This window comes from Callospermophilus lateralis, chromosome 17 (assembly GCF_048772815.1).
Source record: "Callospermophilus lateralis isolate mCalLat2 chromosome 17, mCalLat2.hap1, whole genome shotgun sequence".
NCBI lineage: Eukaryota > Metazoa > Chordata > Mammalia > Rodentia > Sciuridae > Callospermophilus > Callospermophilus lateralis.
Genome location: NC_135321.1, coordinates 33583443 through 33609316, shown reverse-complemented (window position 1 = coordinate 33609316; position 25874 = coordinate 33583443).

The following is a 25874-nucleotide window of genomic DNA, read 5'->3' as shown; positions in this document are numbered from 1 at the left end:
GGGTTTATCCTTGGCAAGGGCAACTGGAGCACTGTCGAATAGGTAGCTCCTAGTGATAATGGCCTGAGTGCTCCATCTTGACTGTGGTGCATGTGGCACATGGGGCTGGCACCAGGCAGCTCTTAGGCTTTGGGGCCTAGTTTGGTCCCCATTTCCCAGCAGGTTTAATTTTCTTTTTAAACTTATTTCTTTAACTAAGACATTCTTTCCCCAGTTCACAGCAGCTACCATGAACCAGATAGTCACCAATGGTAGCTGTGTATGATAAGAGCCATGATTTCCTCTACGTAGAGTAACTGTCCGATTCTGAACTGTCAGGCTATTGTGCAGTAAGGGCTCACAGCTTGGCTGCTTGGAATGCCCGGCAGAACTCTTCTCCCATTTCTTCCATGATAATTTTCTGAGAAGTGGGAAGGGCAAAGGCCCAGAGTGATTCACCGAAGGTGCATATGGTATTCATTCTGCAGAGAACAAATATGGAACAGGAGAAAAAGCGACAGTCGCACCATTTGCATTTGGTATGTAAATTCAAGATACATATTGATTTACATGTATAATTTAGTAACCAAAAGAAAAAAAAAAAGAAAAAAGAAACCCAGATAGCTAAGTAAACATGAATACCCACCCCAAGCTAAAGGCTGGGCTCGCGGTGGTGTTTGTAAATGGCACTGTGTGGCAGCACATCTCGGCATGCAAATGTGTACAAACTTAAAACTGTTGCTAGGTTAAACAACACCTTTCCCAGGAAGCACAACCGGCTTAGCAGCTTGTGCCATATGCAGTGGTCTCCAGGGCAGAAGGCCCTTTTCTTCCCTTCTAGAGAGGGCAGGATGCAGGATCCCTCCCTGGGCTTTCCTGGATGAAATCCACCTTCATGCTGATGCAGCCCAGATGTATTAACATCTTTTCCTTTCGTTGTCTCCATGCATGAAGCCCTTGAGCATACATTTCTCACAACCTTCAGGAAGAGACTTAAGTGCCTTCCCGGGCGCCATCCTTATCCAAATTTGTTTCCTATTCTCACCAATCTTCCCCACACTCAGCCTCAGAACTACTTCCCCCTCCCCCTGGGGGAGTATTTTCCTCATTGTTCTCTGGATAAATATTCTCACCCCTGTGGTTTGGTTAGTCTGTTATCATCCAGGAGAATGCCTATTCCTCATCCAGCAAAGTCCAATTCATGTCTCAAGTTCAACTTGGACTTGATGCCTCTATGAAGGCTTTATAGAAGCTGCAGCTTTGCTCAGCTCATTTCTCCTTTCTAATATAGGCCTGGACACTTGGGTCTGGAGTCTTTAGCATATACAGTTGCATAAGACTTCATAATGATTTCCCAAGTATGGCTCTTGGTTCCTCAACCAAGGAGAATGTTCCCTGAGGGAAGGGATTCCATCCCCTCGACCACATGCTCTTTTTGGCTACAGAATGGACACAGTGATGATGCTAGCACAGAGTGCTATACTTTAGTGAAAAAAAAAAAAATCCCTGATTTTCCTTCCTAATGTACTGTCATGATTTGAAGTTTGCAATAGGACACCTTAATCATGACTGCATTTAAAAATGGGTTAACAGAGGAATGCAGAGTACAAAAAGTACAGTAAGGGATGGATTCAGGACATTCCTTTCATTCTTACTTTGCTGCTTTTGAAGAAGAACAATAATATATACATGTTATAATCCAAGGGTTCTGAGCAGTAACACTGTTAATGCTTCGGGCAGGATAATTCACTATTATGTGGGAGCTGCTCTACATAATAGAGGATGCTTAGAAGTATCCCTAGTCTCTTTACTAGATGACAATAGCTCCCCCTGTCCCCATGCCTTTACTTTGCAGTTGTGACAGCCAAAAATATCTCCAGTCATTGCCAAATTCCCCGGGGGAGGGGAGGCAAAATCTGTATTAACTCCCCCATCCACACATACTAAGATAGATTGCTTAGACCAGACTCCAAAATTCTTAAAATATTTGCATTGCTTAGACCAGGCTCCAAAATTCTTAAAATATTTGCATCCTTTCAATAGGTTGAACAAACCCTTATGATAATTTAATATGATTAGGAAAATTCTGCTTTCTCCATATTAATTTCTTCTTATTTATTTTAACAGTATTTATGTAGCACATATTATGTCCTTAATTTTTACTGTTTTAAGTGTTTTACAAACTTTAATTATTATGCCCATAAAGTAGGTATTATAACTGGGGAACTGAGGTCCAGAGAGATTAAGAAATTTATCTGAGTCATAGAACTAATAAGTGGCAGAACTGGGATCCAAACCTGGCTGCTCTAATTCTCAAGTCTGTGTTTTTAACTAATGTGCTTTTCACAAAGGCAAAAGTTGGTCTTCTCAGGATTAATTATCTCAAATTAAACAAATTCTGTTTTTGCATAATTTCACCAATTCAAGTGTGTCTAATTTGGGTATTATTATAACCCCTATTATTTGTTTTAGATATCCACAACTTTCTCTTTGATTAATGACTTGTTTCTCATTGAGTCCTTTCTCTTGACTGGGACTGGCACATATGGTTTCACTAGATGCCGGGATATAGAGGGCTGTGAATCAGAGATCTTTGGTATACTTCAGAGTCTGAGGAAAATATTTGATCTGTCATAGCTGAATTAATCCCCAGTTCTCTGTGCCCATGGGAAAAGCTCTAAACTGATTGCTGTTTTGTGTTTTCAGCTATTTTAAATTGTCAGGCTATTCTCCAGCTCAGAATCTCTAGTGAGTCTTTACTTCCAGCTGCACTGAGTCTGAGCTCCTTTGACAAGATGTCAAGACCTTCCGTTATCCCACTATTTTCCACATGGTCCAACTGCTCCATATGGGCCAGCATCCTCACTTCTCACTCCAACCTTCACATGTCCAAGTATCCCTGCTGTTCGTTTCCAGCTTGAAACAAGTTCAACAACTTGCATGAATTTCCCCTATTACTGAAACCTCCGTTTAAACTTTCTGTTCTCCTTTCGCCTGCTTTTTGTGTCATCCAGATTCACTCATAAGGATAAAAATCTTATATCCTGCATTAGTTTACAAGGTTTATACTCATATTCTCAACTAAATTGTACAGACCTTGAAGGAAAGAGCTGTTTTTCTTGTACCTCTACTAAGCACAGGGCAGGAACTCAGTGAGCATGTGGATGCCTTGCTAATTCTTCATCAGTCCTCACCCTCTGTGTTGGTCAGCTTTGCATCACTATCATCAAAATACCCAGCAAGGTCAACTTAGACTAGGAAAGTTTATTTTGGGCTCATGGTTTCAGAGATTCAGTGTATAGATGGCTGATTTCATTGCTCTGGGCCTGGGGTGAGGTGGTACATCATGGCCAAAGGGAAGTAGAGAAAAGCTTCATGGCTGAAGGCCTAGTAGAGAAAATCTGCTCATTTAATTTCATGGTAGGCAGGAAGGGGAGAGGGAGGGAGACAGAGAGAGAGAGAGAGAGAGAGAGAGAGAGAGAGAGAGAGAGAGAAAGAGAAAGGGCAGCAAAGTAGATAAGTAGATGCACTCTTCCAGGGCTTGCTCCCAGTGACCCACCTCATCCAACCAGGCCCACTGGCCTACAGCTACAATCCAGTCTGTCCATTCAAACTAGGATAGATTGATTAGCTAGCTCTCATACCATTTTATCTCAGAACATTCCTGTATCAGCACAGGAGCTGTGCAGGGGACACCTTATACTGAAACCATAACACCTCCCTTTCATCAAGAAGGAGGGCATGCCATTCTGCCTAACTCTAGTGGAAGTTAAGTTGCAACACAAAGTCATCCAGTAGTTGAATTACAACTATCAGTGATTAGCTCTAAGACACCAATTCATATACGACCAAAGCAGTTTCTAAGAGAAGCTTGAAGCAGGGAGCCATATGTAGTTAGCATGATGCCAATGCTTACCTGGACGGAGTAAAATCTACACATATTCATGCTTGTCTTGTGAAAAAGACCAACAATGGGCACCAGTAGATTGACTTTGGTATGGGTCATGTTGAGTGACCATTAGAAACAACTGAGCATGTATCAGAGTGAGGGAGATTTTGTTATCTGCTAGGCTTCTAACACCAGAAGCTACAAGTGAGAGAAATGATAGATTGAATGAACAGTTTTGCACTGGAGTGTTTACTTTCTTTGATGATGACTATGGTAATTGACAATAGTCTGTGCTTTTGGTCATAGCACACATTAACATCTATAGAACTAGAAGTATCACCCCAGGTCAATAAAATTGTTGGAGACTAAAACAGCTGAAGAGAGTTACTTAAATAAATGCCAAGCTTTCTTAAAATATTTTAAGACTTCCTGCTTGCTCTTTAAGAATTTAGTTTTAGAAGTTACTTGATGCAGGTGAGAGAAACCCTAAATGCTATAATACACTGAATTCTGTAACCTAGAAATTAATTATTCATGGAAATTTTTAATATGACATTGATTTTCCTTTTACTATAACAGCAATTGGTTAACCAAAAAAACAAAACAAAACAAATTTATTGACTGTTTATTGTGCCAGGCCAGGCATGATGAGAGATGACTTCTTTTTTTTTTTTTTAATATTTATTTTTCAGTTCTCGGCGGACACAACATCTTTGTTTGTATGTGGTACTGAGGATTGAACCCGGGCCGCACGCATGCCAGGCGAGTGCGCTACCGCTTGAGCCACATCCCCAGCCCAAGGGAGATGACTTCTTATAAAGGTCTTAGTAATTGCAAATTTCATTTTAAAAATTGACAATTGGAAATTTTTTGTTAAGGGAAAATTGAAAAGGCAAAGCCAAATGAGTGTTATTTTTGCACTATTGTTTTAAACACCTTCTTGTATATTAGAATTCACATAGAATGGGGAGTTTAGGACTACAGATAGATATTGCCTATCTCCTAGGATATTGACAATTTTTATTTTGTATTTCTCTCCTGGGTGGTGGAGATCATGTATCTTCTGGATAGCCTGGTCATTTAGCTATTCTATTTGGATCTTTCTGAAATATTTCAATTTTTTATGCCTAGAAGAAATCAGTGACCCTGTTTAGTTACAGCTTGCCTATTATTCTCCACAACTCACATCAACATTTTTGTTAATAAGCAGTCCTCGTTAATGAATTATGACCCATCGTTAGCATCAATGGAAACGCCACACATTTCATTAGTTATTCTCTTATTTGGTATTAATCCCAATGTCCTAGGATTATCTGAATTTCCAAATACTTTGCCATGTTAGGCAGCTTTTTGTTGCTATGACACAAATACCTAATAAGAACAGCTTAGAGGAGGAAAGTTTTGTTTTGGTTCATGGTTTTAGTTCATGTTTGCCTGTCACTATTACTTGGGGTCTGAGATAAAGCAGAAGGGATCAAAGAGGGAAGGTGCTTAGCTCATGACATCTGGGAAGGGGGGGGGAGAGAGAGAGAGAGAGAGAGAGAGAGAGAGAGAGAGAGAGAGATGAATTAATCTGGAAGAAAATAAATCCTTCCAGGGCATGCCCCCAGTGATCTACTTACTCCAACTGGATTCTACCTCCCAGTAGAACATACAGCTATTATGATTAATGATGAGGTCAGATATGTTGTGATTCGGTCATTGCCTATGTACACATGAGGCATTGAGGGACATTCCAGATCAAAACCATAGCATTTGCCTTTGAAGAAATCCAGTGAGTTAGATCTGTTCTCTTTCTCTAAGAGATGATCATGCAACTCTCAGCAATCCTTCTAGGCAATAGATTTTCCTTTAAATCTGTGGGGAATATTTTCTAATAGATTAGAAGACATCACTTACTTTACGTTCAGAAAGCTGTTCATGTTACTATTGTAGATACGCCTACAGTAGCCAAGATAGTCTGTCATACTTTGGCTAGATGAACTTGGAAAATTTTCTCTAAGAAAAAATTATATGCAAGAAACAATAATTTAAAAAATAAAGTAAAGGAAGCATGTGTTTTATTCCTGCTGGAATGACATTCTCTCACAAAGGGCAGAACATGCATGTGACCATCAACATGAATTTGGTATCATGGCTTTGGAGCAGTGAGATTATATCTCACCCAGCGAGATACACCTACTTGATTCTCTGGTGCCATTCAGGTTCATACCCCATTATCAAAAGTTGGTTTCTTAAATTGAAGGAAATAAGATTATCAAAATATTCACTCATTGGTCTGGAAACGTATAAAAACTTTTGTGAGAAAGGCGTCTGTGGGAAATAGAGATTCTTAATGTCAAACCCAATTTCCCCAGTATTTTCCTCACTAACAGGCTAAAATCAAATGGCTAGAAATCATGAGTTTATATATTATAAATTTTAGAAGTTTAGATTAAGGATTTGAGGGCAATCTCAGAATCAGGGTTGTATTGTTAGGTGAATGTTCATAAGAAAAGAGAAAGAGGCCAACCTTGGTTACTTTCATTACATGCACTCTGGCATATAATGGTTATTTTAATTTTATTATTTAATTTTGTTTTTTGGTACCCTCTGTCTTTTCTCAATTCTTTTTGTGTTTTTGTGAATAGGCATTGTTTTTAGAGACAGGGGGAAATATAATTAAAAAAAAAATCTTCCTTGAAGAAGATTTACACTATGAGAAAGACACAGCTGATGTGATTCAGGATGTTAAGGGGCTGAGAGATGGTGGAACAGCAGGGCCACACATACCCTTGAAAGATCAATTTTCCTCTGCTCCTTTTAGCCCATCTCTGTGTGCCCTGCTCTGCACAGGGAACAATGTGACTGATTGAAAAGAGTGAAGTTTGTTCATTTACGGCAACCTTCTAGACAGGAGACAGACACATGGTGAAGAGGTGCTGCATGGAGCACTATCAGCACATATCATCATTGTGGAGAAATTGGAATTAGGCCAAGGGTGCTGTGTGCTGGTTGATAATCTCATTCCAGGATAATCTCACCACTATTTGCTGAACTTGGACTTTGTTATCCTTTCATTCATTCATATATTAAATGCCTACTTATTGAGAGTCTAACAGGCACACTGTCTAAAACCAAGGCCGTTAGATGAACTTTATGGAAATGGTATCTATAATTCCAGGGATATAATCTATAATCTATAAATGGTATCTATAATTCCAGGGATCACAGTCAACTAATACCTTTTTCACTGTATTTTCCTAATACCTATTTCACTGTATTTTCACCGGTCAGGGGTAGATTAGAATCTCTGTCTGGAAGATAATGTTCCAGAGAAACTCCTAAATGTGGTCAAATGATAATGCACTAATCCAGTACTTTTTTCCCTTCAGGACTAAGAACAACTTTCCTTTGTTACATTATTTAATGTTAGGGAATTATAGAGACCTTAGAGAATCTATGGAAAATAAGACAAATGAATACATTATTTTAATAGTTTCACAAAATCCCAGAAACCAATCTGTAGACCTTTATAACAATGCTGTAGCCAGAAAGGTCTCAATATCCCCAGTACATTTGGACCCACCAGCTCACCTAGCAAAGAAAAAACTCCCTCTAGAGGTGGAGAATGACTCATACTAAGAGAACCAAGGATTAATAAACAGAGTACTTGAAGAAAGTAGAAATATTTACTCTTAGAATTACATTCCAGTTGATCTAAGGTTGACTTAACTAAGCCTCTTCTATGTAGAGTGGGCATGTAGAAGATCTAAACATGTCTGAAGCTATACCTGCTTTGGGCAATTTTCAGGGACACAAAATAAAAATAATGATACATTCCATGAAGTCGGAGTATAATAGTACCTAAAACATTGTGCAACACATAGTCCGTGTTCAGTAAACATTTTTTTGGAAAAAATAAGACAATATATCAAGTGTTAAAAGCATGGTGTGAATAAACATCTCTGGTTACTTGGAGAACAGAGATATGACACTTGATTGGAGGGGGCAGTGAGGATTTCTTTAAGGGTGAGCCTTGTGGAGTACATAAAGAAAGAGAGATGGAGTGGAATAAAGTGAACATGAAAGGGAAGAGGATTTCAGAAGGAATGGTAGTAATCCAGAGAAGCCTAGGACAGGTGTCAGAAACAAGAAGAGTGGGGAAGCTAGAGAGACAGGCTGAGACAGGCTTAGTCATGCTGCAGGGTTAGAGTTAGGATTAGGGATAGGAGATCATAAAGGCAGTTTTAATTGATCTCTTGGTATTAGCACTAGGATTCTCCTTCTCAGCTTCTAGACCACACTCAATATTTTTCCAACATCTCTCACATCTTGATTTTTATATTTTTTCTCAATTGACTTTATTAGCCCGTCTGTGTTTCTCTCTCCTGTGTTCTGTCTGTCCTTAAATTATAGGTTAGGACATAAAGCAGCCAGGTGGCATGGTCTATGGAAAAGAGGACTTATATCTCTGCTGCATAATACTTGGATGGAAAAATAATATTAAGAAAATTTGACCCATTTATGGTCAGAATCTCTTCATATGCTTTTGAGAAAGAATACAGAACATCATGTGAATGCTGACATGGTGAAAAAGTACATCTAATCCTCATTCTATAATTTCTGGGAAGAAAACTATCATTTTAATGCCCTGGAATAAATCCCAGTGTCTTGAACCTTTAGAACAAAACTTATTTTCACCAGCTTTTCAGTGGTGGAAGAAGACAAGAAGAGTTTGTTAGCTGTGATGGCCACATTGGGACCATGGTAGCCCAACTACATGTAAAATCCCTAAAAATTCTCTTAATCTTTCAGGAATTCCATGGCCGCTGTGTTCATTTCACATTAGATGTTGGGATTCAGGAAAATGCAAGCCACTCTTTGGCTGTTTTTTGTTTTTTATTACTTTTATATTTGAATAATAAATGGTACATATTTATGGAGTTCCATGGGATGCTATGCTAACTCTATATTTTGGATAATGTGAAAATCAAGATAAGCATATATATCTTCTTAATCATGTATCATTTCTTTGTAGTGAAAACATTCAAATTTCTTTCTCCAAACTTTTAGAAATATGCATCACATTATTACTCTATCATATATAGTCTTTCCTTAATATGAACAGAACTCTATAACTTATTTTCTACCTAAATGTAAATGAATACCTGTTGACCAACCTTTCTCCATTACTTTCTCTCCAGGTACTGTCCCCATGCTCCCAGCTTCTATGAGATCAGTTGTTAGATTGAGATCATACTGTACTTGTCCTTCTGTGCTTGTATTATGTCACTTAATATAAAGACCTCTAGTTCTACCCATGTTTTTGCAAATAACAAGATTTTATCCTTCAGGAAAGAGATAATCTACAGAATGGAATGAAAATATTTCCAAAGTATGCATCTTCCAGGAGGTTAATATCAAGACTATGTAAGGAATGCAAATAACTCAAGAGGAAAAAAAAAAGAAAAAAAATACTACAATCCATTTAAAAATAAGCAATCAACATAAACAGACATTTATCAAAAGAAGCCATGCAAATGGCCAACTAGCATATGAAAAAAAATGTTTGATATTACTAATCATGAGAAAAATGTCACTCAGAATCACAATTAGATATTACCTCACTCCAGTTGAAATGGCTAATTTCAAGAATACAAAAGCTAAGTACTGGCAAGGATATGAAAAAAAAATGAGAACACCTATACACTATTGGTGGAATGTAGATTAGTTCAGCTATTACAGAAAACAACACAGAAATTCTTTAAAAAAATTGAAATTAGGATTATCAAGTGATCCAGCAAATCCTCTACTGGGTATATGAGAAAGGGAAATTAAATCAATATGTCAAAGAGACATTTGTATTCTCATGTTTATTACAGCACTATTCACAGTATACAAAAAATATAAACAACCAATGTGTCTATCAACTGATAAATTGATAAAGAAAATGTATAAATATGCAATGGGATACTATTTAATCATACAAAAAATAAAATCCTGTCATTTGTGATCATCAATTTTGTATTCCTGCTTTCCCACTCTATATTCCTTCCACCTTTATTCCTTCTTTATCTGTTTCACTTTTCCATGACCCTCACCCTCCTAGCTGTAGTTTTAAAATAAAGCCTGCTCTTATATTTTTTAGTCACTGTAAAGTGGACGTGACCAATGTCAGTTTAGAGTGATAACTCACAGGGAAACTTGGATTTTAACCCAAACCCAAGTCTTAAAGAAAAATCTTCCTGATTAATATGACTAAGCTTCCTAGGATAACTCCTAGTTCCCAGAAGATTAAAAAAAAATTATCTTTGAGTTGGATATAGGCAAAAAGCTCTCGAAAGTGTCATATTTTGAAAGACAGTTTTGTTATCAGATTTTAGAAACCCTATCAGCCAATCCGCATCAGTCAGGATTTTATGTTTTGGTCTAACTCAAGTCAGTTTAGATTATTTCCCCCTCCACATCTTGAATAACACTCACTGCCTATTCGTAACCACCACCAGTGATTACTCACCAAAGATCAGCTAATAAATAACCAAGTTCCTTTGCTTTTGATTAATCAAGATCTATTGTCTTTTTCTCTTTTATTGTTTTTAAATAGTGCTAGTAAATGTTTTAGAAGTTCTTAATCAAGATCTCTATTTTCATTTTTATGGAAATGTTTGACTAAAACAGAATTGAGTTTAATGAACAAAGCTGTTTGTATTTATTCTTAGCACTTTCTTTCAACTGTCTATAGTACATGAAGAAAGAACATGACTGTTAAAAGTTTAGCTTTTATATCTACAGCAAAACAGAGAAGACTGGTTGGTGGACACCTTAACAGACTATTCACTTGACCCAATACTTGGGTTTCTGCTCTTTTTTTTCCCTAAAATCTATTCTTGGATCTAAAGAAAGCGCAGCCGTGAATTGGCATCCAGATGGGCTCTAATTCAAGAGATAACCAGAGGGAGGCCCAAATACCCCAAAGCCATGGAATTACACCTTGTCTTGAACAGATGGCACAGCCAGAGACCTGGGATTTCCTGAAATGCAACCAAAAGGAACATTTTGTCTTAGTGCAAATGTGTTAAATATCAACATTATTGTAGAGAATACTCTTCAAAAGCTAACTTCAACATTGATACAATGTGGGAACAATTAGAAACCTTTGGAATGCTTCATGCCCAAGTGACGTGTGCGAAGTGGTCCTTTGAGGGGAAAGCAGGAGCCTAGGACAGGTACAAAGCACATGAACAAACCAACATAATTGCACAATCATATCCTTACCACTCCAGGGTCATTAGCTAAATGCAAGTGTATTTCTTTAACAAAAATATCGATTTGTGTAGCCCGTCATCCTGCATTTCCTTCTGATGTCCAAGTAAGTTGTAGCCATTCCTGAATGTAGTAGCAGTAGGAGATAAGGAAAGGTGAGGTCAGGTAGGGTTGGGCATCCTTTTTATCTTTTTGTGTGAAGTGTAACTTAGGTCTGCCTCAGAATTAAGCAACCACTGATATCACTAACTTGCAAAGAAGCAGTCCCACACCTTCCTTTGCATCTTTCTGAAAGCTGATTTGCTTTCCCGCCTTTTTTTCCATCTTATTCATTGAATCAGACCTTTGCCATCCTTTAGATCTCCTCCAAGAGAATGTTACAAAACATCTGAAATTAGCACACTCACTGTCAACTCTTGTTTTACTTACTATTCATCCTGCTGAAAATTTTTTCTTGGGTAGCATAATTAGATATACTTCACATGCCTCCTTATCTGCACAAATCGATTTCTGGTTTCAATAATCCAGATAAACTCACATATTTGTCTTTGATTCTTCCATTTATTACTTAGGAAATAGCTAAGCATATATATGTATGCATGCATATATAAATATAGAGTATATACAAGTGTTACTTATATCTGTTTCTACATAGATGTTGATTCAAAATATATACAAGTGTTACTTATATCTGTTTCTACATAGATGTTGATTCAAAATATATTTTCTTTTATAACCATACTGGAAAGTCGATTAGGACTCAGTATGAAACTTTAGCAATTACAATGGTTCAATAATGAAATATGGTTCTCCTTTCCAGGTTTTGGTGCACTCATTTTGTTTCTTCACTGCTAGGCTGTTTCCCAGGGAAGAGCATAACATGATGCCTTCATATCATGCAGTTTCTGCATGAGCGCCTGGTTAGAGCTTTCCCCTCTTATGGAGATGAGTGTGCTAGGTACCTAGAAAGAAACCTCATTTTCTCTTTACTATTCTGCGAAATACAAAGCCCAGAACAAGAGGTAAGTTGCTTATTCTTTGTTTCATTTTCTCTGATTTCTGCACTGTCCTTTGATTCCCCTTAATCCCAAAGGTCCCAAGCAAAAGGTTCAATTTTGAACCCTGAGTCTTACTAGATCTAGTGCCATTCCATATAGGAAGGGAAAGAGAAAATACTCTCCTAAGTACTGTTATCACTGACCATTTCCTAGGTTTGCCAGGGCCTCACTCAGGTGAACATTTTGGAAAGGAGTAAACATGGTTGAGATCTAAGGGAGAGAATACATTTATGGTATATAGTTGAGCATTTTACTAACGGGTGTTCTAGTACCCATTGATGGATTTTGTTTTGTTTTGTTTTGTTCTGGTTGCTGTTTGGGTTTTGGTGGTAGAAAGGGACTGATACAATGAGGGGACAATTTGAGAGAGTGCTTATATTCTGTCCCTGGAGAAATTGTATGTAGTCATTCTTCTCTTCGCTTCTGATTCCCATTTATTTGAAATTTCCTACCACTATTTCCTCTTGTATACACACATATGTATTGACAGTGAGTTTGACTTATGTTTATGCTTTCTGAGTTACCCATACTCAAAGATGATATCATAATCATAAAACAGCTTTTTAGTAGGCCTGATTCCACATACCTAGTTGGTCAGGTGGGTATTTTAATTGAGTTAGCCATTCAAGGGAAAGTTCCAGCAAATGACTCTAATTTGACATGTTAGTTGTGGGCTGCTTTTTTTTTTTCTCCCTCTTGTATCAACTATGGTGGCTAATTAGGCAGCAGATTCAAATCTTCATGAATTTTTCAGGTTGATACGTGTTCCTTCCCAGGGCTAAATTGCTGTTATCAGAAGAATGACTCTGGTGCGCCTTGTTGGTGGAATCTGACCTTATTTCTCTATTCAGATTAAAATTAGTTAGGGGACTGTGGCCAACAAGTTCCTCTAGTAAATCATGTCTCAGGAAACGGGTCTGCTTTAGCCTGTGTCCCCTCTTCCTGCCTCTGCTGCTGTAGGCTCCATCCGAAAGAAGAAATCCAAGGAAACTTTTACCCAGGGTATCAGAAACTTAAAAATTCAGTAGAGAACCTAATTATAAAACTCTTAAAGGGGACTGGAATAATTCCATTCCACGAGCTTTTTGTGCTAACAATGAGGAAGATTTAGTATGTATGAATAAGGGACGGAATTTTGTATTAACTGAATGAGAAATAAGGAAAACTGCTTTATTACATGATTTGCATAGCCATATTAGGGATGGCGGAAGAATCTAGTTTTCCTTGGGATGAGAAAATAAGGGCATTCCATTGAACTTTCTCCTCCTGACCTCTAAAAGGAAAGTTGGGGTGCTAACCTACCACCCCACCCCACAAGTTGTTGATTTCCAATGATAGCTGATTAGTTTTTGGTATAATTAATAAGACTTATATACTGTTGAAAAAAAATCATCAGTACTAATTTTCATAAATGGGTTGTTATTTCCAGTAAGAAAATACCAATTAATAGATTCACTAAGAATTGTAATGAGTGGGCCCATTGGAGAGTGGCATAATAATAAGAGCAGAAAAGTAGTTTCCAGGACATCGGGTTTCTGCATTACTCTTGGCAGCCCCAAGAATTTTCCTGGGGTCGGGGAAAGAGGGACAAAGCAAAACAAAACAAAAGAACAAAGGGAATGTGCCTTTCAAGGCAGGAAAGGAAATCTTGAAAAAAAAAAAAAAAGACCTATTTCAATCCCCTCCTCCCTTCTTTTCTTTTGACAATTGTATTTCCTAGTTTTCCATGGGGAACACACAATATGGTATTTAGTCTCTTTTCTCCCTCATGATTTGTATATAATTAGGGGCTCGGAAATATTATCCTGCAGCTCTAAAAAGAAGCTGCTATATTGGAATACAAAGGGTCATTTTACTTAGGGTTGTACATACTTTTTAATTAAAAATTATTTTATTACTTTTGTTAAGTAATTAAAATTTACAAGGTGATTTCTCACAAATATTTATTAATATTAAGTTGTTTTTGGCATACACCAGTAATAGCCAGCGATTGCTTTACTCTGCATGTGTAATTAGAGCAACTAAGAGCAACTAAGTAATTATATTTCTTCCTTGAGTACAGTTGACATTATCACATTTTTCTAACTTTCGGTTCACTTTTATTTCTATTAGTGAATGCTTCATAGAAGCCAAGATAAGCGGTGTCTGTTAGCAAGGAGGAAGCTGCTTCTCTTCCTGAGCTTTTGAGAAACAAATACTATGGGCTGTTTGCATTCTTATATGCTTTGTTTCCTTAGATATTTTATTCATCTATGGCCCTGTATCTTGTCATTAATATCTGGATGGTTATTAAACCATTTCTAGAGTGCACATCTTAACTGAAAAAGAAAAAAAAAAAGAAACACTCAATTTTATATATTTGGGTTCTATTCAAATTGGAACATAAGTGGCGTGCCTATTAATCACGACATTTGCTCTGCTGTGTCCTTATCATACCCTTCTCTCTTTTTCTTCCTCAGATATTATCAACTTTCATGAATTCCTCTTTATCATCTGTGAATGCCCTTTAAGAGTTCCCAGTGTGCGGGCTTCATGCCATGCGCAGGGACAACTATGCATTTTGACTTACAATCCTTACCTGCTGAGGGGCTCAGCATTCGATGGAGGGAAGGCTAAGTCAACATGATGATTTCTTCCCCAAATAAAGGGGAATGAAAAGGAAATGCGAAGCAACACACCCTGGAGACATCTGTTATTCTTAACCATGATACAAGATGAAGGGCCACCAATGCAGTGAAGGTTAAATAGCCGTGCGGGAGCATGCTGAGGCAGTGTCCCTGGTGGATATCTCAGACAATGAAGGCAGAACCCAGGTCTCCGGCCTGAGTGGCACATTCTGGGGAGCAGAACCTGCAATTTTTGTATGGAGAAACAGCAATGGAGCCAGCTTTTCTTGAATGCTATTTGAAACGAGTTTTTAGAAGACAGAAAATTCGGGCTGAACAAAGAAGTACACTGTAACCTACACCTTCTCTTTGTGGGCAAAATGCAGTACCAGGGATCAGACTTATCCTCCATCTGAAACAATCCCCTATAAATAAAGACATTTTTTTAAAATAGTAGTTTCCAGAATACTAGACATCAGATGCTGCTGCCTATATCATGAGAAACAAATGAAGTAGGCGCTGCAGAATCCTAAGCTGACTGCCTTGAGAGAGTTTCAGGTGGTGGATTAAAGAGGAGGGACCCAGACAGAGCCCAGTGGACCTTCTGCATTGAGGAGATGATATTGAGAATATGAGAATATAAGGATACTTATGTGGCCAGCATTTGCAGAGAAGATTAGTAGAAACGAAAGCAGACCAGAGAAAAATCTGAGATCTTCAGAGGTGACTCTTGACAAGTAAGTAGAGTAATCATCAGTATATCCATGGGAAGAAATCCTCCCAGGCCAAGGAAAGAACTGCCCAAAAAGGTTAGATGAGAGGACATTTGGGTCCAGTGGGACCAGAAGAGTGTGTCTTTCCACCTGCCAGACTGGAAATTCCAAAAGGTCTGGTGCTTTGGTACTGTACTCAGAGGAGTCTTGCTTTTGTTGAGAAGGATATCTAGTAAATGCTGCTGTGGTCTTTCCTAAAAACCTTAAAAGTAAGGCCCGGCGGAATCAGGGTGTTTCAGGTAACACTATGAACCAGATTTGTAGAAAGCAGGTGAAATGGGTGGAAAAGAAGACTGTATCGCAGAAAGATCTGCAGAGCTTAGTTTGATTTCTGGGAGAGGTAATGACCATGGATGGCTGTGAGATCTCACTGCCTCCACTATCAGCAGCTGAAATACAACTTCAGGCAACTTCCAGCCTGCCACCAACAACTAATCCTGGAAGAACTTCCTCACTCAAAGGTGAGGGATAAACAAAAAGACACAGAGAGTTGTCTTTAAAAATGATAAGTAAGGCTGGGAGTGGTGGCACATGCCTATAATCCCAGACGCTTGAGAGGCTGAGGCAGGAGGATCACCAGCTTTGAGTTCAAAGCAGCCTCAGCAAAAGTGAGGTACTAAGCAACTCAGCGAGACCCTGTCTCCAAATAAAATACAAAATAGGACTGGAGATGTGTCTCAGTGGTCAAGTGCCCCTGAGTTCAACCCCCAGTATGCCCCTGCTCACAAAAAAAAAAAAAAAAAAGATAAGTAACCAGGAAAACCAAAAATGAGACCTCTAAAGGATGATATCTTGTGAGAGAACATACCCTGAAATGTTAGCACACATCAGCTGGAGAATGTGATGGAGCACATCACCAAAAATATTTATTTTAGGTAGAAAACAAATGCCTCTATCAGATAACAAAGTAGAATAATGCAGACGTTTCAGAGATGAGAATCGAAGGAGATTAAACCAGGACTGGCATGGCACAGAAAATAAGAGAATGTGGGAAAAAATAAAACCGTTACTGAAATGAAGTCCCTATTCAGAGCACAGAGGAGAACAGACCCTGAAGAAAACAAACACCCAATAACAACAACAACAACAACAATGCTAAGAGGAATGAACATCAGGATTGAGGACAGTGAGTGAAATAAAATCGAATGAACAAATTTAAAAGGAATGGAAATTGAAGATATAGAAGATAAAAAAGGAGCTCTCAGCATACGCATGAATAGTACCTTAAAAGGGAAAAAAATCAAAATACTATTCTTAAATATTAGAAAAAAGACTTTCCAAAAACTAAAATAATGTCTGAATTTTATTAAGTAGTTTCTTTATGTCCTTTAAGATACAACTTTGCATTGGTCTTCACCAGAAAACCTTTTTGACGAACTCCACACTAAACTCACTCAATTCTTGCAGCACAAATTGGTATATGCTATCATGTGTCTTGTCTCCAATTATTACACTGTTGTTGTTTGTTGTTGTTTTTAGTTTGGATAATTAAGCCATTTTATGAGGACTGGGGCTGCATCTTTCTCCTTTTATGGCCCCTTTTGCATTTTGCTGTGGACTCTGTACAGAGTGCAGTGTAAACAATGGAGCAAATGCACGAAACGCAAATTTTCCTTGAGCCTGGAAGCAATGGCCTCTGTGTGCTGATTTGGCAGTTCAGTTCTGTTACTGAGGGTGCCAGTTACACCTGTGTTACTGATTTTCTGTTGCTCTCTTGAAGGTAGGTGAATAACTAGAGAAGAGCAAATATTTGATCAGGGCATGGGAAGTTGAAATGTATCATTTTTTTTTCTTTTTCCCTATTGCCAAATATTCTAAGTTAATTAAAGATGCAGGTACTGGTAAAATTTCTGCAGAAGTGAGGGCACTATAGTCCTAGTGCAGGGCTTGTGCCAACTCCCACAGAAAAGTCACTTGATTTTTTTCGTTCTGCCGTGTCTTGGGGCTATAACAATTCCTGTCTTGATTAAAGACACTTAATAATTACGTTTTTGAATGAAAGAATAATTAGTCTCTATTTCTGTCTATGAAAAATGAAAGGGTTACACTAGCGTGATTTCTAAGAGCTATTTGCAAAAACCTAAAAATTACCTGCTTGCCTCTGATTGGTAAGCATTTATGCTGTGCATTTCAATCGCAGTGACTCTGCAGATGCCTGTTGTTTTTATGGAAGATGTGTGTCCCCATACGTGCTGTTTACACGTTCCATGTAGATTTTAATGTCCATCCTAACTTGCACAACTTTTGAGAACAGCCAGACAAAAAGTCCAGAGGGCACACTGAAGGATTCTTACAGGAAGCTTATAGCCTGTCTCCTTTGGCTAATTTGCAAAAGCATTTTTTGATTTAAAACAGAAGGAGGGAGAATCCCTGGGAGAAAACTCACATCCACTAATGTTCCTTCTGGAGTGAGTTATGAGAGGAAGCCCCAGATGGATTATACACGAAGGTTAAACTTTGAGACACTAATTTATTGTAAAGGTAAAGATAGTAAAAGAACAAAAAGTGCCCTGAATGCTATGTCTGCGTGTCCTTTTTTTTTGTCCCATGCTTTCCAGTATTTTTAGGATCTCTGAAAGGAATTTGTTTTTCTGTAGAAGCAATGTCACCCAGCTTCCTAAGGAAAAATCTTTCCCCTTTGGAAACAGTTGAAATGACATTCTAATTAGATTCTACAATTAGACAAAAAAAAAAAAAAATGGACAAACTTTCAAGACATTTCATCTTGAAAAACAGCAAGTCTAATAGAGCTGTTTGTGGAGAATGCTATCAAACATGCAGTGGTGTTCAGGAAAGTATTTTTACATACAGTGAATACCGTGATATTAATGCCATATTTCATCAACTTGAAGATGCCTATTATGTTCACATTATGACGGTTCTAGAATCATTTTATAAGCAATTATGGCAGACATTGCTGTGGGTCCAGTTGTCATCATGCGCACATGGATGGACCTGGGTGATTATTCCTCTTGGTATTAGTCTGGCAACTACAACCTCTCAATAGCTCAGTCACTACACCTTTTAAAAAATATTTGGGAAAGGAATGTGTACCCTGATTTTCCCCTGAAAATCTTGTTGACACTAGTAAAATCAAAAAATCATTTTTACCCAACTTATAGAATGGAGGCCAGTATTTGGAAGAAAATTCTGGATCTAAAATGTGGGCATTCTTTTCATAAATGCTACAACATCTCCTACAAATCAACACACTCAAGGATAGAACAAAAAGGATGACACATAGAAACCTGTATGTGTTTTTCTAAATATTATTACATTAGCATCTATTTTTTAAATTTTTTCTCATCTCCCCTAATTCTGGCAAATGGGTCATGCACCCCCAGAGCTCCTTTTGGTTCTGTTGTCTGAGGACCTGTGAAGGGACTGTGGTAAGTGAACTTAGACGTGACATTTTAAAAAAGAAAACTTTTCATGGGATTCCTCAAAAAGTGTTTCATTAAAAAAGACGTGTGATAGATGAACACATCAATGGTGCCACCCAATGGCCTCTTGATCTCCACACCCTTTGCCATGAGACTCTGCACCAGGACTTAGAACCTATTTCTCTAGCTCTTGAACCTTTGCTTGAACCTCTTTGACCAAAGAAATAAGGTGGCAGTGATGATGTGCCACTTCTGAGACAAGATCTTGAGAGGCCTTGCACGCTTGTGCCTTTCTTAAGCATGGTCATTCCCATGTGGATGAGCATGGGCTAGCCTGATAGAGGAGGAGTGGTCATGTAAATGAGATTACAATTGTCCTTTAAGAGTGTGAGAGAACTCAGTCAAGAACACTGTGGCTAGTTTACCTACCAAATGCTGATTGATGATTTCTAATTGAGCTCAACACGCAACAGTAGATTTGCCCAGTTCACCTATTGTCTTATAAGCAATAAATATATTTATTGTTTAAATCACGGAGAGATGTGGTCATTTGTTACACAGCAATAGCTTACCGATACATAAGGGGCAGCATATGCTTTGCTCATAAAAGCAGGTCAGCTTGAAGTTCACATGAAGATGCTTTTTCTTAAGATGTTTTGAATCTTTTGAATCCCACATATCATCTATTTCTGCATTTCCTAGGAGAAGAAGCACTGAAATTCTTTATGACAGGCTGCTCTTGAGATATTTTCAACTTAGTTGGAATCAGGATTTGCCAGAAATGTCGTGAGACAGCTTGTTTAAGTGAGATTTCCTGCTCAGTTTCTTTTTTTAAAAGAAAAAAAGATAAAAAGAAAGAAAAAAAATAATGATTTTTGGATGTAGTTTATCTGTGCTGGACACATTTGGACATGTAGCTAAGGGGAATCAATGGGTAAGTATTATAAAGTTCTTTAGAAACTTTGGCAAAGTCTTCAAACTACCTGAGAATTCCAGAGATTGGATTTTGAAATAGGGTTCTAAATTAATAACACCGACATCACAAATTTCTCCTACAAATCAATCTCTTACCCTTCATAAACATTCTGTTTACAGATTGCTGTGTCTTCCTGTGGCTGTTCTGTATTGAAGCTAGATATGGTCTTTCATTATTATGCTTGTTAATTTTCAGAGGATTGTCCCCATTTCTTTTCAGTCTCCCACTGAAAGGTGAGTTTTAGTCAACTTACTATTTGGTAATATTTTTACATTTCAATTTTCCAATTCAAACCAGGAAACCAGAGAAGGGTATGAATAAAACTTAAGCTATAGGTGCACATTTAGAAAAAAGAAAGAGCAAAGGATGAATATGTATGAACCTTTTTTAAAATGCCATATTTATGAGGAGAGGAAAAATATTGGAGCCTCACTTTCCCTTTACATATTTTCAAAACACCACATGGGATTGAATGGGACCAAGTGAAAAGTATAAAATGTGTTGAGAGTGGTGGGTGTTTGAGTGTGTCGTGCAGTGAAAAGCTGGCAATGTGAATCCCCTGGGGCTTGTGGGTAGGAGGACACACAGAGGGCTTGGGGAGAGGGAAAGACATGAATTCTCTCACGACTTATTTTCTGTGTAACATTTGGCAGAACGCATGTGCTCTTTCTGTGTCGGTGTATTCATCCTAGAGGCTACAATGGTCAAGACCATGAATTGTTCCCTAGTGGGCCAGGGCAAGGGCTTGCAATTGTCCCTGCAGTCTCTCCTGTAACACTTGCTCTAAACCTGCATTAAAACCAGCCATGGTGATGTAAAAGGGGAAAAAAGGAACAGAAAAAATATTCAGCTCTGGGGATTTTAATTTGGCCAGCACTTATTTTAATCACTCTGTGTCTAGGCCAGTATGAGACTCTGAAAGGTTGAAGCAAGAAGTAGTAGAGAAGAGGGGGGGCTGTATTCTCCAAGGTAACAATCCCTTGTCTTGTCCAGTCCATGAAAAAAATCACACATGTGCACAAGGCACATGTTAGGGGAGTTGGCATTCATGGCAAAATTCTGGTTAAATGAGTCACATTCAACTGTTCTTTTGGAGTCCACTTGGCAGTAGATATGAATAGTATGTATAGCATGTATCTGTGAATTAGTATAGGAAAGTTGTTATTGTTGTTTTTGTACTAGAGATTGAACTCAGGGGCACTTGACCACTGTCTTATTTAGAGACAGGGTCTTACTGAGTTGCTTAGTGCCTCGCTTTTGCTGAGGCTGGTTTTGAACTTGCCATCCTCTTGCCTCAGCCTCCTGAGCTGCTGGGATTACAGACATATGCCACCAACACCTGGCCATAGCATATAAAAGTTTTTTAACAAGTACGGAGTTAAAAAAAATGTATCAAGTTGTAACCTGTGACATAATACCATTTGCTACCATTATAGATGAACTAAACAAACCTAGACATTCCTATCTTGTAAGAATAAAAAAAAAAATTAATAGAAAAAGACTGGGTTGGCATATACAAAATAGTTATCTCAGTGAAAAAAACTAGATGTGGGAGGGTCAGGAGTACTTGTCAACATGGTTAATCTCACACTAGCTGAACTAAATGAACACATTAAAATAATTAAAATAAGTAAATTATGGACATAAATTATGGGCATGAAATTTACATATAAACATTTCCCTCTCTTGCATCAGATAAACCAAAACAAAGGCGATTACCTTCAGGTTTCTCATTGTTTGGTTAGAGAAATGAGTTATGGATATAATTCATGTTGTAACAAAATGATGTATGCTCTTTTCTCAATTTCCATGACATTTTGCTTTTGGATTCTTTATCCTACCTCATTTTTTTTCTTTTTTTTTTCCCTTCCCTTTCCTGGTCTTCTTCCTTCTCAATGTCATTCAAGTGGGTGTTTCTTTAAGATTAGTCTCTGTCCTCTTGCCTCTTTTCTGGAAAATGCAACCCCTCCCCATGGAACTCAAGACAACCACGGATGGAATGGCTTTCTTCACCTCTATTTCCAGCTTCACTCTTCCTCCTCTTGGGAGTCTCTCCTTGTAGGTTTGCCACCTTTTGGGGACTCAGATTTTCTTGACCCAAATTAACTTCTTTCCCTATCTTCCATGGGTTGCTTATCCTGTCTTGATTTCTGTCGAAGATGTTGGCATTCTACAGTGCTCCCGACTGATGAGCCTAGGGCACTCTGTAAGAGCTCCTTTTCCATTTTCCTTACCAATCACAATGCCCCATGCAATCTTGCTTTCCAAAATCTTTTGATCCATGCTTAATCTCTGTCTCAGTTAGGGTGCTATAATAGAGTGGGTGGTTGAAACAATAAACATTTATTTCTCCCAGTTGTGGAGGCTGAGCATCTAAGACTAAGTTGGCAGGATGGAACAATTCTAGTGATGACCCATCCAGCTGTCTGACTTCTTCTTTTGAGATATAATCTCCTCCTCCCACATGTGTGTGTTACCATTGTCATGACATCATGTCATTTCCATCTGCTATGATGTCTTGACCAGAGCTGAGCAGATGCCAGGGCCATGCCCTCAAACTTCTAGAACTGTGAGCTAAATTAACCTCTTTAGGTTACTAAGTTTGTCTGACTCAGATATTTCATCATAGTGATGAAAAACTGACACATACAGAAGAAGCTCTTTCTAAAGAGATGGTATTTGAGTCAATATCTTTGAGGAAACCTCAGTGCAGAGATTATGGACAGGGTTTACTCCAGAACAAAAGCACAAGATGTACATGAGTTTGATGTGCTTGAGAAATTGCCAGATGAAAGAGGCTTTCAAGAACAAGAAACAAACTGGGTTGTGTGGAATATCATGAGTCCAAGGGATGTTGACTATTGAAAAATCCCAGGTAGGACCTATGTAAAGGGAGTAAAATTTTGAAGGAATTTTCATAAATGAGTTCTGCATGACCAAGACTTTTCTGACTACAAAGACTATGTAATACCTCTACAATCCTCCCCTTCCCCTAACATACACATTTCTATGGAGTAGAATTTAAGTTAGATAGAGAAGTAGGGAAAAGAAAAAGGAATTTACCAGGGAAGGGAACAGATAAGTGAATCAACAACATTTTCCTAATTGGTTTCCAGAGGCATTTGTCTATGCAAGACTGAGATGTTTGATATTCTGGTTGAGTAAGTTCTTGATTCCAGGTCATCAATTATGATAATAGAACAAATCAAAAAGTTTCCAGCAAACAGAAATTCTTCATTTCCTGGCTCCTACTCAACTTTATTGATTGGACTACAGGGTATGACTATAAATTTCATCCAGAAATGCTAGAAACACTTTTGGCTGGACTCTTTGCTTTCTCTAATTTTAAAAATGGTTCAGGGTGCTTGGGACAATTTGGATTATTCATCCTACCCTCTCCTCTGCCCACATGCAGAGTCATGACTTCATCAATAAAGTCTTCTTCACTCTTGTTATAAGAGAAATGGCCAGCCATATATATCACTAAAAGATTTCATTTATACAGCCTTCATTTTTCTTGCAAAATAACTCTTGCACTTGTTTCCTAAATGTGAAAATGATAATCATTAGAACCCTTCCTTAAAGTTATAAAACAAAGTTTTTTTCTCAAATAAGTATTTCCCAGGAGAGAAAAGAGAGCCATGGTTATATGACTCATTCCTTTTTCTCCATCTATGTTCAGATTCACATATATGGAGCGACAATGTACAGGCATGAATATTCCAGCCAATTTGAGACCAAAGACCAAAGTGCAATACTCAGTTTCTCCTGTCACAAGCCAGGTGACATGGTGAGTTGTTTAATTTCTACCAACCATAGTTTTCCTCCTCTGCTAATATTAAAGTTTATCTGAGGTTTGCAGTGAGTGCGTGTTGTAGCTTTGTGAATGATAAAAACACCAAATAAATATAAAACCACATAAAGGTAACCAAAATACTAGCCCAGATCTGTTTTTAAGAACCATTTCATCATTATTTTGGAAGGTGCTAGAATTCTGAAAGATGTTATACAGCAAAATCCTGTGGCCTTTGCATAAATTTAAAATATAATAAAAAGAATATTTAGGTTCCTTACTATGTGTTGGAGAAAATGCTACATGTCTTAGATATTTTAACTTCACAACAACCCAATGAGGTAATTACACTCAAAATAAAAATACAGTGAGACATATCCGTGTTACATAAGTTAATTTGTTCCCTCAAGGGAACAAGTTTGGGTGCATAAGCATTCAGTCACCCTGGCTCATATTACCACAGTGCACCGATGATGGGCTGTAGAAAGAGGCCAGGGTTTTGAAATCTGAGAAATTTCAACTTGAGGCAAGTACCTGTGGATGATGGGGTAGGAAAAAGTGCTTACTTGAAGAGGAGAGGAAGTCAGAGATGAAGTTTACATTCTTGATTTTGCTTGCAAGTATCACTTTGTAAAATATACATCACTGTTTTTCAGTACTGATATCTTTCTCATATCATATATTTGGTTCTGAGATGAAACAAAACCTGCATATCTCCATTCTATCCCATATGGTTCCCCTTAGACTCCATTCTGTGACTGGTACCTAAAGGAAGAACACTGTGACTTTTGTCACCTTCCTTACCCTTAAGCTGCCATACAATTACCTCATTTTTTTCCTATGAATCATTTATGTTATTCTCCTGACACCATAAGCTACCACTTATAAGTAAATAATTTTCCTAAGAACCATCAGTGGTCTTTTCCTAGAATTCCATTTCAGATACTAGCTAAAGACTGGGAGCCTAGTAGCGAATAGGTAAATATTCATGGATGGGTTATATTAAAGTGGTTGGGACTGAGAATTAGCATAAATATCTTTATGCTATTTTTTTCATACTAAATATTCAATTTAATTTGGCCCACAGGATGAACTGTTCCCACTATTCAGTGTGAGGATAGTATACATTATTGAGTGGAACGGGAGAAAAAGGTAGGGTAAAGAATTTTTCTGACACTTGAGTCATCTTAAGCAGTGAGCCATGCTTTGATGACTGATTGGAGATAACCTTCAATAAAAGGATCTTAAGCAAGTACCCTTTTAAAAGTAGCTTCTTCTTGAACTCATGTGTGTCTCTGTCTTAGAAATCCCTTTTTAATCCCTTCAGCTGAGACATTTACTTTAGATGAAACCCACCTTAGTTTGGAAAGCACCTCATATTCTGAAATCCTTAAGAACATCGTATCTTTTCCACTAATTATATCTACTCGTGAAGCCCTTTTCTTCGTTAAATATGAGAAACCTATAAGTTCATATGTTCAGGCTGAACATTCTCAGGGGACAGAGCTCATGTCTACTGAGGTTATCTCTCCAAAAGTGTTTCCAAGGCCTACCTAACCTTTAGAGTTTAACTAAGCCCTATTTCCTTGAGAAAACTTGTTCTGAATATTTTTACCCAAACACAAATTTTCTGTCTCTAAATCCCCCCTTGTATTTTAAATAAGTATTATTTGCTTCATGGTCTTAATAATTTGAAGTGTTTTATCTTCCAAGTAATGACTTCAAGTTTTTTAAGATCAGGGTCATGAATTGACTTTTTAAAAAAAAATATTTCTTGTAGTGCCTAGCCAAAGTGTTGGTGGAAATTGTCCACTTTCCAGTAAATGACAATGAATGAATTTCATGCATACAAGTATGAATGAATGAATTTCTCTCTTTGTGATTATGTAATAACATAGCATTCATAATTTCTCCCTGGGAATTTCATTTGGATAGTGACTTTTTATTGTATAATTACTGCACAAATGATTTCTGTTTCTCTCAACCACTATTCGAAAAGTCAAATTGAGAGAGCAGAATGACTGTCTGTGTGCAAAAAAAAAAAAAAAAGTCTTTCTTTTTCTCAAGAAAATTCAGCCTCTTAGCTTCTTCTGTGCCTGAGAATCTGCCCTCTCTCACTAATAAAAATGATTGAAAAGCACCTTGAAAATACAAAGTGCCATATAAATGCTA